Source organism: Pelmatolapia mariae, linkage group LG13 (genome assembly GCF_036321145.2).
Source record: "Pelmatolapia mariae isolate MD_Pm_ZW linkage group LG13, Pm_UMD_F_2, whole genome shotgun sequence".
Lineage (NCBI taxonomy): Eukaryota > Metazoa > Chordata > Actinopteri > Cichliformes > Cichlidae > Pelmatolapia > Pelmatolapia mariae.
In genome coordinates this window covers 25,286,532-25,298,638 of record NC_086238.1, presented here as the reverse complement: position 1 = coordinate 25,298,638, position 12,107 = coordinate 25,286,532, and the positions used below count along the sequence as shown (strand labels likewise).

The 12,107-nt window shown below is 42.2% G+C and overlaps 2 long non-coding RNA genes across 2 annotated transcripts in view; both read right to left on the bottom strand.

The window, feature by feature from the left end:
* Positions 1-355: 355 nt before the first annotated feature.
* Positions 356-1,495, bottom strand: LOC134640050 (uncharacterized). The gene is made up of 2 exons (XR_010095398.1): positions 1,423-1,495; positions 356-1,254 (listed from the first exon to the last, which is right to left on the bottom strand). It is a non-coding gene; the product is annotated as an uncharacterized LOC134640050 (long non-coding RNA).
* Position 1,496: 1 nt separating this feature from the next.
* LOC135933730 (uncharacterized) overlaps positions 1,497-12,107 on the bottom strand; it is a 47,125-nt gene continuing 36,514 nt past the window's right edge. The window contains exons 2-3 of the long non-coding RNA XR_010573917.1: positions 1,935-2,203; positions 1,497-1,545 (exon numbers count right to left, since the gene is read on the bottom strand). This is a non-coding gene — a long non-coding RNA (uncharacterized LOC135933730). The remainder of the gene's footprint in view (positions 1,546-1,934; positions 2,204-12,107) is intronic.

The window sequence follows — 12,107 nt, the reverse complement described above, 5'->3', positions numbered from 1 at the left end:
TGAGCTGTGCTGGAACTTACACCATCATGTAACCCAAAAAAGGAAATCTCTTATTCATAAAAAGAAAAAAATGTTTGCTTTGATTATTCCTTGAGAAACTGAATGTCACGGTCCTGGGTCGATGGCCCAGTGTTTTCTGTTTTGTTTTATTAATCTTTGATTTCTTGATGTGTCTTTGTTAGTTCTTAGGTTTTGGTTCCGTGTCCCCGCTGTTCTGTGTTGGTATTGTGCCTCTATATAAATAGCATCATAATTTCATATTTTGTCAGCACTTCCTAGTAGTATGTAACTACACCATAAATGTCAGGGTTTGCGTGTTGAGATATGAATGGAGGACCCAAGATGCAGGCACTGCTGATGTGAGTGAGCTTTATTCATGGAGAGTGACATACAAACAAAGGCGAGGGAGGCGAGAAACAAAACTAAGAAAACCTAAACTGGGAAAGCTGAGAACCAAATAACAAACCTGGACACGAGGGAATGGAGTTAAAACACGAAGGATGACAAGCAGGAAAAACAGCATGGAGGAGCACAGACGGACCAGTAACACACACAAGAGGACAAATGCTATAAATTAGTGAGGGCCCGCTTGAAGCTGACGCTCCGGCGCGTGTGTCAAAAAACACCAACACACCGCTTCAGAAGCACTCTGTCGATGCTTGATTCGTTTGGCCACAGTCACGTGATCAGTGATGTCCAATTGTGAATTGTGAATTCCACTGTGTAGAGTGGGCAATCATAATGACGCAGTTCAGTTTTTTTGTAGATTCAAGCTGCTCTTCATATTTTTGACCACCAGATGTCACCAGAGAGGACTGTGTTAAAAAGCTTCCAGTAATGAATCGTTTTTCAACACAAGCTTCAATGCTTCAGAAAGCTTTGTTTGGCCATCACTACTATAAATACACACAGAGGGAAACGAGGAAACTGCACACAGGAGGGGGACACAGCTGAGCCTAATGAATCTGACGAGACTGAGCTGAAAGACGAGATGGATCATTCAAGTACTGTACATGATGTGGGTAGATGCTGTACGTTTATGGGCTGCAGGAGAGGCACAGATTAGGGTATTTGTGCAGACGAGGTTGTTTGGGGTGCCTGCGTGTTTGCCTGCTGGGCCTGAGCGAGCCTCTCATATCTGTGGCCCGGCGGTCTCTTCTCTTGCTGAGGATCTTAACGTAGTTGGCTGGGACGAGCATGTGGTCTCACCGTCCACACTGGCCAGGAGCCAGCCACGCACACGGGGCTGTAGCTCTAAACACGAGGGAGAGGAAAACACTGTGATAGATGTAAACATGGGGCACGCTCACACAAAAGAAGAGCCCTCATCTGTTAGTTGTAAGATAAGGAAAACAAAAATAGAAGGTTTTGGGTCAAAGCACTCAGAATCAAATGTCCCGCAGCCAGTAAAAAGCTCATCACCTTTAGGAGCGAGGTTGAGCATCTCTCCAGCTCGCATAGAAAGCTCCTCCTGAGAAGCAGCTGTCAAGTCATAATCTCCTCTGGCCACCACGTGGTCGTCCTCCTCGCTCGCCCAGTTAGTGTCTAAACCAAGCAAGGAAACTGAATTAACGACATTCATAATTTTAACTGGTCTTAACCAAAAACAAGTCCTTCTGCTTTTCCTTACACTTGTAAAGTAACTAATGGCATATGGAGCTATGGTACCCAATTTATTTGCCACAGAGTTACACAAAGGCACATATGATGTCATACAAGCAGACTCATCTTTACACGTGTACTGCAGCCCTGAACATTACCAGGTTCAGATTCTATTATCAAACTTTACAACAGCAGCCTTAATTACTTTAACTCAAAACAATTAGCACCTGCAGCCACTGTCCTGTGTTGAGTACACCTCTCAAAACAACAAAATGTACTCATGTGAATATGTAAGTGCTTGCTGTTCCATCTCTTCCACCTGCTGCACAAACCTGCTGGGGGGGACGTCTTCAAGGTGAGGTGTGTGTCTGTATCCTCCCAGGCTGTAGCCACCACCATAGCCGCCACCATAGCTGTAGCTGTAAGGCCTGTAGCCACCACAGATGGAGCTCCCATAGAGGCTGTAAGAGGGGAGAAGGAGCTGTTGGATGGACGGTAGGACTGCTGGACCTGACGAGGGGGCACCAGGAGCGCCAACCTGGGCAGGACAGAAGAGCCAGCAGGGGTGGAGGAGCCTGTAGCTTATCCCAAATCTGTAGATCTGTTTGGTGACAACATAAAGATAGAATATCAGTAAAATCCACCCATAATTCATTGCAACATTAATTGAGCAAAGCATTAGTTCGAAACGTCATGGAGTCAAGCTAAACCACAAACTGAATGAACAGCTCATAGAGTGGCTCTCTTCCACAGCGTGTCCTTTGTCCTTTCTCCCTCCCCTCAACCCCAACCAGTCCTCAGAGGCTGCCCCTCCCTATACCTGGTTCTGCTGGAAGTTTCTTCCAGTTAAAATGGTGTTTTTCCTTCCCACAGTCACCAAGTGCTCACTCAAAAGGGTTTTTTTTGATCATTTAGTTTTCTCTGTATTACAATAGGGCCTCCACCTTGCAGTATAAAGTGTCTTGAGGTGACTGTTGTTGTGATTAACGCTATATAAATAAACTGAAATTGAATTGAGTCAACACTTCCTCCTGCCTCATCTCCAGCTCTGCTACTCTTCATCTGTACAGACTGTGGAAAATACACAATAAATTCACCATCAACCAGCAGCTAGTGGCAACTTTTAGCATGGGATGTTTTCTGACATGAGCTGACATTATGAACCAGTCAACACACCTTAAATATCATTATAACAGCTCTGATTGTTCAGCTTCTCCAATCTGATGACCATATTCTCTTAACCGTAAAAAGATATGTTGATATGTCCAAAAAAGATAAAGATGTGTCCAGATTTAATTCCATTTCCTCACTTAAAGCGGAAAAAAGTGTCAGGGTGGGGGGACTGATTGAACTGTGATTGTGGAATTTGCCTCACACAGGTGCGTTCACTATTGCTTGTTTGAGAATACTGCTGTATATATACAAATGCTGACTGTACAAACAAACTGTTGTACATATATTTTTAGAATTATCGGAAAATGTTGAGAAAAAGACAAGAAAAAACAATGACTTGCAGCATCAAGCGGAGGAGTTTAATCTTCTCTGGGTCTCGTTTAGGAGTTTGGGGACAGGTGAGCAGAGGACTGACAGATGAAAAAAAATGAGCTTTCTCTAAGGGTGTTGCCTCTCCCTTAAAGACAGGCTGAGGAGTTCAGCTACTCAAAAGGGGCTCAGAGTAGAACTGCTATTCCTTCACGTTGAAGAGAGGCTGATGAGAAAAGGAGAAAGAGGCCCCAGGGCAGACCCAGGACACTCTGGAGAGGCTATATCTCTCAGCTGGCCTGAGGATGTCTTGGTGTTATCCCAGAAGAAGTGGAGGAGGTGGCTGGGGAGAGGGAGATGTGGGCTTCTCTGCTTAGGCTGCTGCCCGGGTAAACCAGTCCTTGATAAGCAGAAGAAAATGGATGGATAACAATAATAAGCAGAAGAAGCTAAAAGACACAGACACAAATTTAAAATAAAACATTATTAGTTATGAATTGAAAGATATAATTATTCAGCTATATAATAACTCAGCTTATAAATATACATGTAGGCATTTTTTTAAAGTAAATTATCGGGCAAAGGAACTGAGTTTGTTGGCAAACAGCAACAGGAAGACAGCAGCTACATTTTCTTCTGAATTGACAGTTAGCAAGTACAGAACAAACAGAAATGCAATTACAATATTTATTTTATTAATTTAACTTATTACCCAGAACTGCAACAAAACAAACAAACAAAAAACGCTCAATTAACAGAAGAGAGAGAAATCTAGCGAGACACTCTGACTAGGACACGGCCTCAGAGGACCAAACTAGCAGTCAGCCACTTGTACGGCTGTGCAGATAAATAATTAGTTGCCGTTTTTGTTTTGGGGGCTTTTTTTATTCCTGGGACTTCTGATCCTCTCCAAATACACAGGGAAGTACCTGATGCAGCTAGTTTTGGGTACTACCATCACCAAGCATTTACAAAATCTATTAGAGGATAATAAAGTGTTTTCACCAACTTGGCCCAGAAGAAAAACATATTTTAGCATATAAAATAGCAGTCTCTTCCAAACAAGTCCTTTAGCATGCTGATGTTAAAAAATATCATGTAGAGTAAGACAGGCATAGAGAACAGCACTGACTGGGAGAGGCTTTGAACAGATGACATACTCAGTTCAATTCAACATATAAGACTTTAAGAATGCACAAGCATCTATCAAAAACCTATTTAATCTATCATCTGTGATATTATTATATACAATTATAATGTATTGTTCATCTCCCTTAGATAAACAGGCAGCCTTCAGGTATGAAATATTCATTTGTCTACTGTTTCAGTGGCTGATAGTGCCCCACAGGCCTCAATGTGAGTTTGAAGCCATTATAATGTTTAAGTTGTTTAACGATAAACAGATTTTGAATGAAAGCCACGAAACTTCGGTAGCACAAAAAAGTCTATATTCTTTGTGTCCATATGGATCAGTCATATTACCATTATTTCCCCCTAAGGTTGCCAAAAGCACCAAGTTAATACTTGAAAAAACTGCAGCAATACACAAAAATATAATCAATATTCTGTTTACTTGGTGACAACGCCGCTTTTAGCCTTCAATCAGAAAGCCTTAAGTTGGCTAGTTAAGCATCGGGCTAACGTTTAAAGCTTTCACTTTGGAGAAGTAACTCGCATTACTGCTACTGCTGTGTAATCTTGGTTAAATTCACAGCATATTCCATAAATTACCCTGCAATAACTAACTGTTATAATAGCGGCACCGTATTGCATCACACTGAGTGCATTTCAATCATTTATCCCGCGAGTTTGCTAGCTAGCAAAATAATAAAAACGATTTTAAAAATTAGCATGTGTAACGTACACACTCGAGAAAATGATTTACTAGGACTTACGCAAACTCCCCCATTGTGAAAACGTACAAATCCTTCTTGTATTTTTGGTTTTCCAGCAAACACTCATTAAAACGGCCTCCAGGCACGTTAGTGCACTCACCCCCGACTGTTCGGGGAGGGGGTGGGGGGTCACAAATTGAAACAGACTGACGTGCAGAGCTACAAGGCAGCCCAGGCAGAGAAATGTTGCTTTTAGACTTTTTATTTCTCTATCTGATAAGAAAACTATTCAATCAGATAGTTATTTGTGGTGAATGAAATACAGTTTCAAGACGTTTTAAGCACAAAATCCCAAATAGAAGAACTACAATATTAAAATCCAAGATTGTTCAAGGATTTCAAGCACCCGTACGAAACCTGCATATGAAGTTGATGATTGTTAAAATAAAATAGAACATTTTCATCAATTTCTTGTACGAAATGACTATATACAGAAAAGCTCGACATGTTATGCAAAAGAAAAAAAAAACAATTCTCGTAATTGTCAGTTTCGTAATTTCAAAATTCTTCAAAACTAACATTTTCTTTGATTGACTCATATTAAATTTCCTACGGTCAAATTCAGTGTGAACAATATTACACAAACAAACATGTGTGTGTGCGCCTGCGCATACATTAGAATCACTTTGATCCCTTGTGATGCGGTAACTTTGCTTTGATCCTGTATGACTGGTAGCTTTGCTTTGATCCCAAAACCCATAAATACCAGCGCTCACCTATTATACTTTATGGCATAACGGACGTTGACCTGACACCAACCCAAACCCTTTCGAGACGTTTTGAGAACATTTTAGGACAGAAACCAAAACAAGTTCAGTTTTGTTTCTAACCAATTCACAGAGCAAACAGACAGATCGTGGCTATTAAAGTCAACAAGAGCGACCCTGAAATTCTGCAACAGGCAAAACTGACCAAAGAACAATTTCAATACGAGACAGATTATCAGTCCAAGGAAAGTCGATATAAAACCTAAGCGTTTCGATGACCTCGAACATCGACTGAAGGTTAGGCGAGGACCTGAAAATGGCCAACCATTATTTGTTAGTCTAATCAAACAGATGTTGGTCATGTTTCTGAGGTCGGTTTTCTCCTTTTTTATGTTGCTCTTTCAGTTTTTCTCCTGAGATGAGGTATGAAGTGTCTGTGGTGCAGCTGATCTGGTCTGTCTCGAGACAGTCCAGGCTGCACTCACCTGCAGCAGGTGGAGACTCACCAGAACATTCAGACCTCACAAATTTTGTCTTTCTCAACTCTTCTATAAAGGGTTTCTCTCCGGAGGAGGTCCACCTTTATAATGGGTGGCCAGGCGGCCCAGTCTGGGTTTTTTCTGCTTTCTTTCACACGCCTGAGGGGTGGTGCCACACCATCACGAGGGCTGGCTAGGCTTTCGCAGCCTGTGTGAGTGTATGTGTCTGCACGACTGTGTTTATTGTGTTATATATTTCAAAAAGATGCACATCTGCAGTTTCTTTGGTGGATCTGGTCTCGTCTGTCTTGAGACAGTCCAGGTTGCACCCACCTGTAACAGGTGGAGACTCACCAGTACATTCAGAACTCTGAATGTGTGTGCAGTGTGCGCAAAATTTCCATGTTCGGATTTCTTTTGGGGAGTTTATCTCTGGATGTGTGTAAATGTATGTGCATTCATGTGTGCCTGCGTGGAGTCCTGAGGTTTGCTGGTAGGGTGGACGTCTACGCATAATCACAAGTGTGTGCAAACATTTCCATGTTTTAATTTCTGGGAATTTGGTTTCTTTGGGGGAGTTTATCTCTGGATGTGTGTAAATGTATGTGCATTCATGTGTGCATGCGTGGAGATCTGATGTTGGCTGGTAGGATGGACCTCTATGCATAATCACATGTGTGTGCAAGCATTTCCATGTTTGGATTTCTTTGGGGCGGTCCACCAATGTTAAGAGCGGTGAGGCGGCCCACTCCCGGTTTTTCCTGCTTTCTTTCCCGCACCTGGAGGGCGTCGCAACCTCCTCATGAGGGCTGGCTAGTTTTTGGGAGTGTGTGTGTGTGTATGTATAACTGTGCTTATTGTTTTGTTTATTTCAAACAGATGCGTGTCCTCACCTCTGCAGTGCTGCCGTCTCCTGTATCCCGGCATGTTTCTAAGGCAAGTTTTCTCATTTTTTATGTTGTTCTTTTGGTTTTTGTCCTGAGATGAGGTTTGAAGTGTCTGTGGTGCACCTGGTCTGGTCTGTCTTGAGACAGTCCAGGCAGCACCCACCTGTAACAGATGGAGACTCACCAGAACATTCAGATCTCACAAGTTTTGTGTTTCTCAACTCTTCTGTTGAGGGTTTCTCTGAGAAGGGGAGGGCAGTGTGGCCTGGGGGAGGTCCACCGATATAAAGGGTGGCCATGTGTGTGTATCTGTTAATGTCTAGATGTGTGCAGACTTATGTGCATTAAGCCTGCGTGTCTTATTCCATCATGTGTCATGTATCACTCCAAATCTCACTACCTTTAACTGATAATAACTGTTTGCTTAGTGTTATGTCTAAAAGGTATTACACAATCGCCTCTAGTAGAGGATCACGTTTGTTTTCCACTGATAATGGATTTTTACATGACTGACCAATGATTGTGGAGCACATCCATGTAGGAGCAAACTTAAATGTTTAAAAATGTTCAAAACTTAAGATATTACATTTCTGAAGTATGACGGAAGGAAAAAGTTACATTATTTCATATTTTAAAAAAATCCAATTTCATATGATCAAATTTATGTCAAAAAGTTCATATTTCTTCCCTCCTATGTCATGTGTGAGTACTGTACTGTAAATGTCATATATATCAGATGATACTGATAACCTAATGCTAATTGCAATAACTATGCAGAGGTCTCTAGGCCTCCACTTTTATGGAGCATGTGAAGTTTGGGGCAGAGTGGACAAAGAAAAGTTTCTCAGCAGGTTCAACAGCTTGCTACAACACAGGCCGATGAAGTATTGCACTCACTCATCCAAACTGGCAAACATGTAACATACACCCTAAGACTGATCCTGCTTTTTACTCCTTTGCTATGATTTAATTTGATATTATGTAGCCTTGGAGACAGTTTGCATAGATTAGAATGTTAGATTGCTGTGATGTCATCAATGCCCGATGTTTTGTTTTAATGTCTTGTGATAGTTCTAAGTGCATACAAAGTCAGAGTTCAAGTGAGTTTAGTACAATTTTGAACCAGTTTCTGACATGTGGTCAAAATCTTGGCCGACCTTTACCACACCACGTGCTGTGGGTGTGCGTAAATATCTAGGTGAGTAAAGTCTCCTTTACCTGTTAAATTCATCTTAATTTGGGGCTTTTACTTCAGGTGTTTTGATTCAGTAGTAACCAAGTGATCTTTGTACAAACTGCAGACCGCCACACTGATCCCTGGTTCCTCAGGATAGAGGACAGGACGTCAGATGGGCGAATCAAGAGCTCCAAACGCAAAGATTGTGCCACAGAAAGACTGGAAAAAGCTTCCAAAAGAAGCAAGGACAGCAAAAGTCCAACCCCAGGCCTCAGCCATCTTGTCTTGGAGAAGTGTAAGTGAGACATTCAGAGATTTTTTGTTTTACAGTTATTGATCATCTGTAGGCCTGTGTGGAGTTCAGAGGTCTAATTGGTTTTGGTTTTTGCAGCTGCTTTCAGAAAGAAGAGCAGCAAAGGAAAGTCAAGCAGCGATGGAACAAAACAACCACGCAGTAAAAAGAGCAAGACATCAAGCTCACAGGAGGAGGCCAGCTGCTCCGTCTACGAGTCAGATACACACAGCACATACAAAAGTCACACTAAAGGTAAGAAGTACATAGGTAAGTTCACACCACACCTGCAGTGATAGAGCCTCTTTCCCAAGCTCTCAGAGTTTAGCTGGTATCCATCTGCTAATCACTAGGAAGCTTCTAACAAAGACTGTATGAATGTGTACATTGAGGCAAAGTCAGCTTTCCTACATACAACTAATCACAACCCCTGTGTTAGTTTTGTCTCTCTGTAGAGGACTTTGAAGAAAAATACGAAGAGCAGGATAAGCTGGGTGAAGGAGGCTTTGGGACTGTCTTCTTTGGAAAACGCAGAGAAGACAATTTCCCAGTATGGCTTCTTATGTGTGCACTTTACAATTCTTCTAGTGGCAATCTTTAATGGATAATGTAAATCTGATTATTTGAACGTATTTTTCATTTGTCTGTCAGGTCATAATGAGACAGCTGGTACATGCAGCCGCTGAAATGCAATCCAAGGGTGTCTTCCATCGAGACATTAAGCCAGACAATATTGTGTTTGACACATCGCCTGATCATCCAGCATTTCTATGTGTCAAATTCATCGATTTTGGCATTGGAGTCCCTTTTAGAGCAGAAGCAGTCACACGAAGAAATGGTAGGTCGTCAGCCTCACTGTTTAAATGTCCTTGCCTGCCCACACGCTTAGTGTCCACATGAATTCCTTACCATGAATAATTACTCTCTGGATTTTAGGGACCAAATCAGCCGCTGTAAACTGGCAGGACTTTAATGCCACCACAGCAGATTGCGTCACAGTTTTGCAGCTGGGTGCGGTGATGGATTGGCTGGTACGTCACATCATCCCTGATGACAACAACACATCTGAGATGCACTCTGACATTTCAGAGGGGAAGCTGAATGTTAATTCTTTAACCTGTCACATTACAAAAACTTGAAAAAATCCCCCAAAGAAACCAAATTCCAAGAAATCCAATCATGGAAATGTTTGCACACACTTGTGATTATGCACAGAGGTCCACCCTACCAGCCAACCTCAGATCTCCACGCATGCACAAATGAATGCACATACATCGACACACATTCTGGTATTGATATTTGACATCACAGTAGAGACGCAAATCTGGCATAGCTCTGAGGTCTTTCAGTCCCATCTCTGGCTAACAGGCCAAAAATTAAGTCTACTAGGAGACGGGGGTGTCGACCATACAAGAGGTAGTGGGGTGAAAAGCCTGTTGCCTCATGCCTGGTGCAGTTGTATGCATGTACTATCTGAGGCAGATGCTCTTTCCAGCTGCTCTTTGCCTTCTCCTCCAGTGTCCTTAGCATTTGAAGAAATATCCAATTAAATGGCTCAGCTGGAAATGGGTTGCCATTTGGATGGTATGGTGTTGTCCTTGAGTGAGCATCTCCAGCCAGGTGTCCCCACTTTGCAGTTATTTATTTGTAAAAAATGTTTGGTATCATGTATGATTTTCGTTCCACTTCTCAAGTGTACACCACTTTGTATTGGTCTTTCACGTGGAATTCCAATAAAACTGATTCATGTTTGTGGCTGTAATGTGACAAAATGTGGAAAAGTTCAAGGGGGCCGAATACTTTTGCAAGCCACTGTATATCAGATGATACTGATAACCTAATGCTAATTGCAATAACTATGCAGAGGTCTCTAGGCCTCCACTTTTATGGAGCATGTGAAGTTTGGGGCAGAGTGGACAAAGAAAAGTTTCTCAGCAGGTTCAACAGGTTGCTACAACACAGGCCGATGAAGTATTGCACTCACTCATCCAAACTGGCAAACATGTAACATACACCCTAAGACTGATCCTGCTTTTTACTCCTTTGCTATGATTTCATTTGATATTATGTAGCCTTGGAGACAGTTTGCATAGATTAGAATGTTAGATTGCTGTGATGTCATCAATGCCCGATGTTTTGTTTTAATGTCTTGTGATAGTTCTAAGTGCAGACAAAGTCAGAGTTCAAGTGAGTTTAGTACAATTTTGAACCAGTTTCTGACATGTGGTCAAAATCTTGGCCGACCTTTACCACACCACGTGCTGTGGGTGTGCGTAAATATCTAGGTGAGTAAAGTCTCCTTTACCTGTTAAATTCATCTTAATTTGGGGCTTTTACTTCAGGTGTTTTGATTCAGTAGTAACCAAGTGATCTTTGTACAAACTGCAGACCGCCACACTGATCCCTGGTTCCTCAGGATAGAGGACAGGACGTCAGATGGGCGAATCAAGAGCTCCAAACGCAAAGATTGTGCCACAGAAAGACTGGAAAAAGCTTCCAAAAGAAGCAAGGACAGCAAAAGTCCAACCCCAGGCCTCAGCCATCTTGTCTTGGAGAAGTGTAAGTGAGACATTCAGAGATTTTTTGTTTTACAGTTATTGATCATCTGTAGGCCTGTGTGGAGTTCAGAGGTCTAATTGGTTTTGGTTTTTGCAGCTGCTTTCAGAAAGAAGAGCAGCAAAGGAAAGTCAAGCAGCGATGGAACAAAACAACCACGCAGTAAAAAGAGCAAGACATCAAGCTCACAGGAGGAGGCCAGCTGCTCCGTCTACGAGTCAGATACACACAGCACATACAAAAGTCACACTAAAGGTAAGAAGTACATAGGTAAGTTCACACCACACCTGCAGTGATAGAGCCTCTTTCCCAAGCTCTCAGAGTTTAGCTGGTATCCATCTGCTAATCACTAGGAAGCTTCTAACAAAGACTGTATGAATGTGTACATTGAGGCAAAGTCAGCTTTCCTACATACAACTAATCACAACCCCTGTGTTAGTTTTGTCTCTCTGTAGAGGACTTTGAAAAAAAATACGAAGAGCAGGATAAGCTGGGTGAAAGAGGCTTTGGGACTGTCTTCTTTGGAAAAAGCAGAGAAGACAATTTCCCAGTATGGCTTCTTATGTGTGCACTTTACAATTCTTCTAGTGGCAATCTTTAATGGATAATGTAAATCTGATTATTTGAACGTATTTTTCATTTGTCTGTCAGGTCATAATGAGACAGCTGGTACATGCAGCCGCTGAAATGCAATCCAAGGGTGTCTTCCATCGAGACATTAAGCCAGACAATATTGTGTTTGACACATCGCCTGATCATCCAGCATTTCTATGTGTCAAATTCATCGATTTTGGCATTGGAGTCCCTTTTAGAGCAGAAGCAGTCACACGAAGAAATGGTAGGTCGTCAGCCTCACTGTTTAAATGTCCTTGCCTGCCCACACGCTTAGTGTCCACATGAATTCCTTACCATGAATAATTACTCTCTGGATTTTAGGGACCAAATCAGCCGCTGTAAACTGGCAGGACTTTAATGCCACCACAGCAGATTGCGTCACAGTTTTGCAGCTGGGTGCGGTGATGGATTGGCT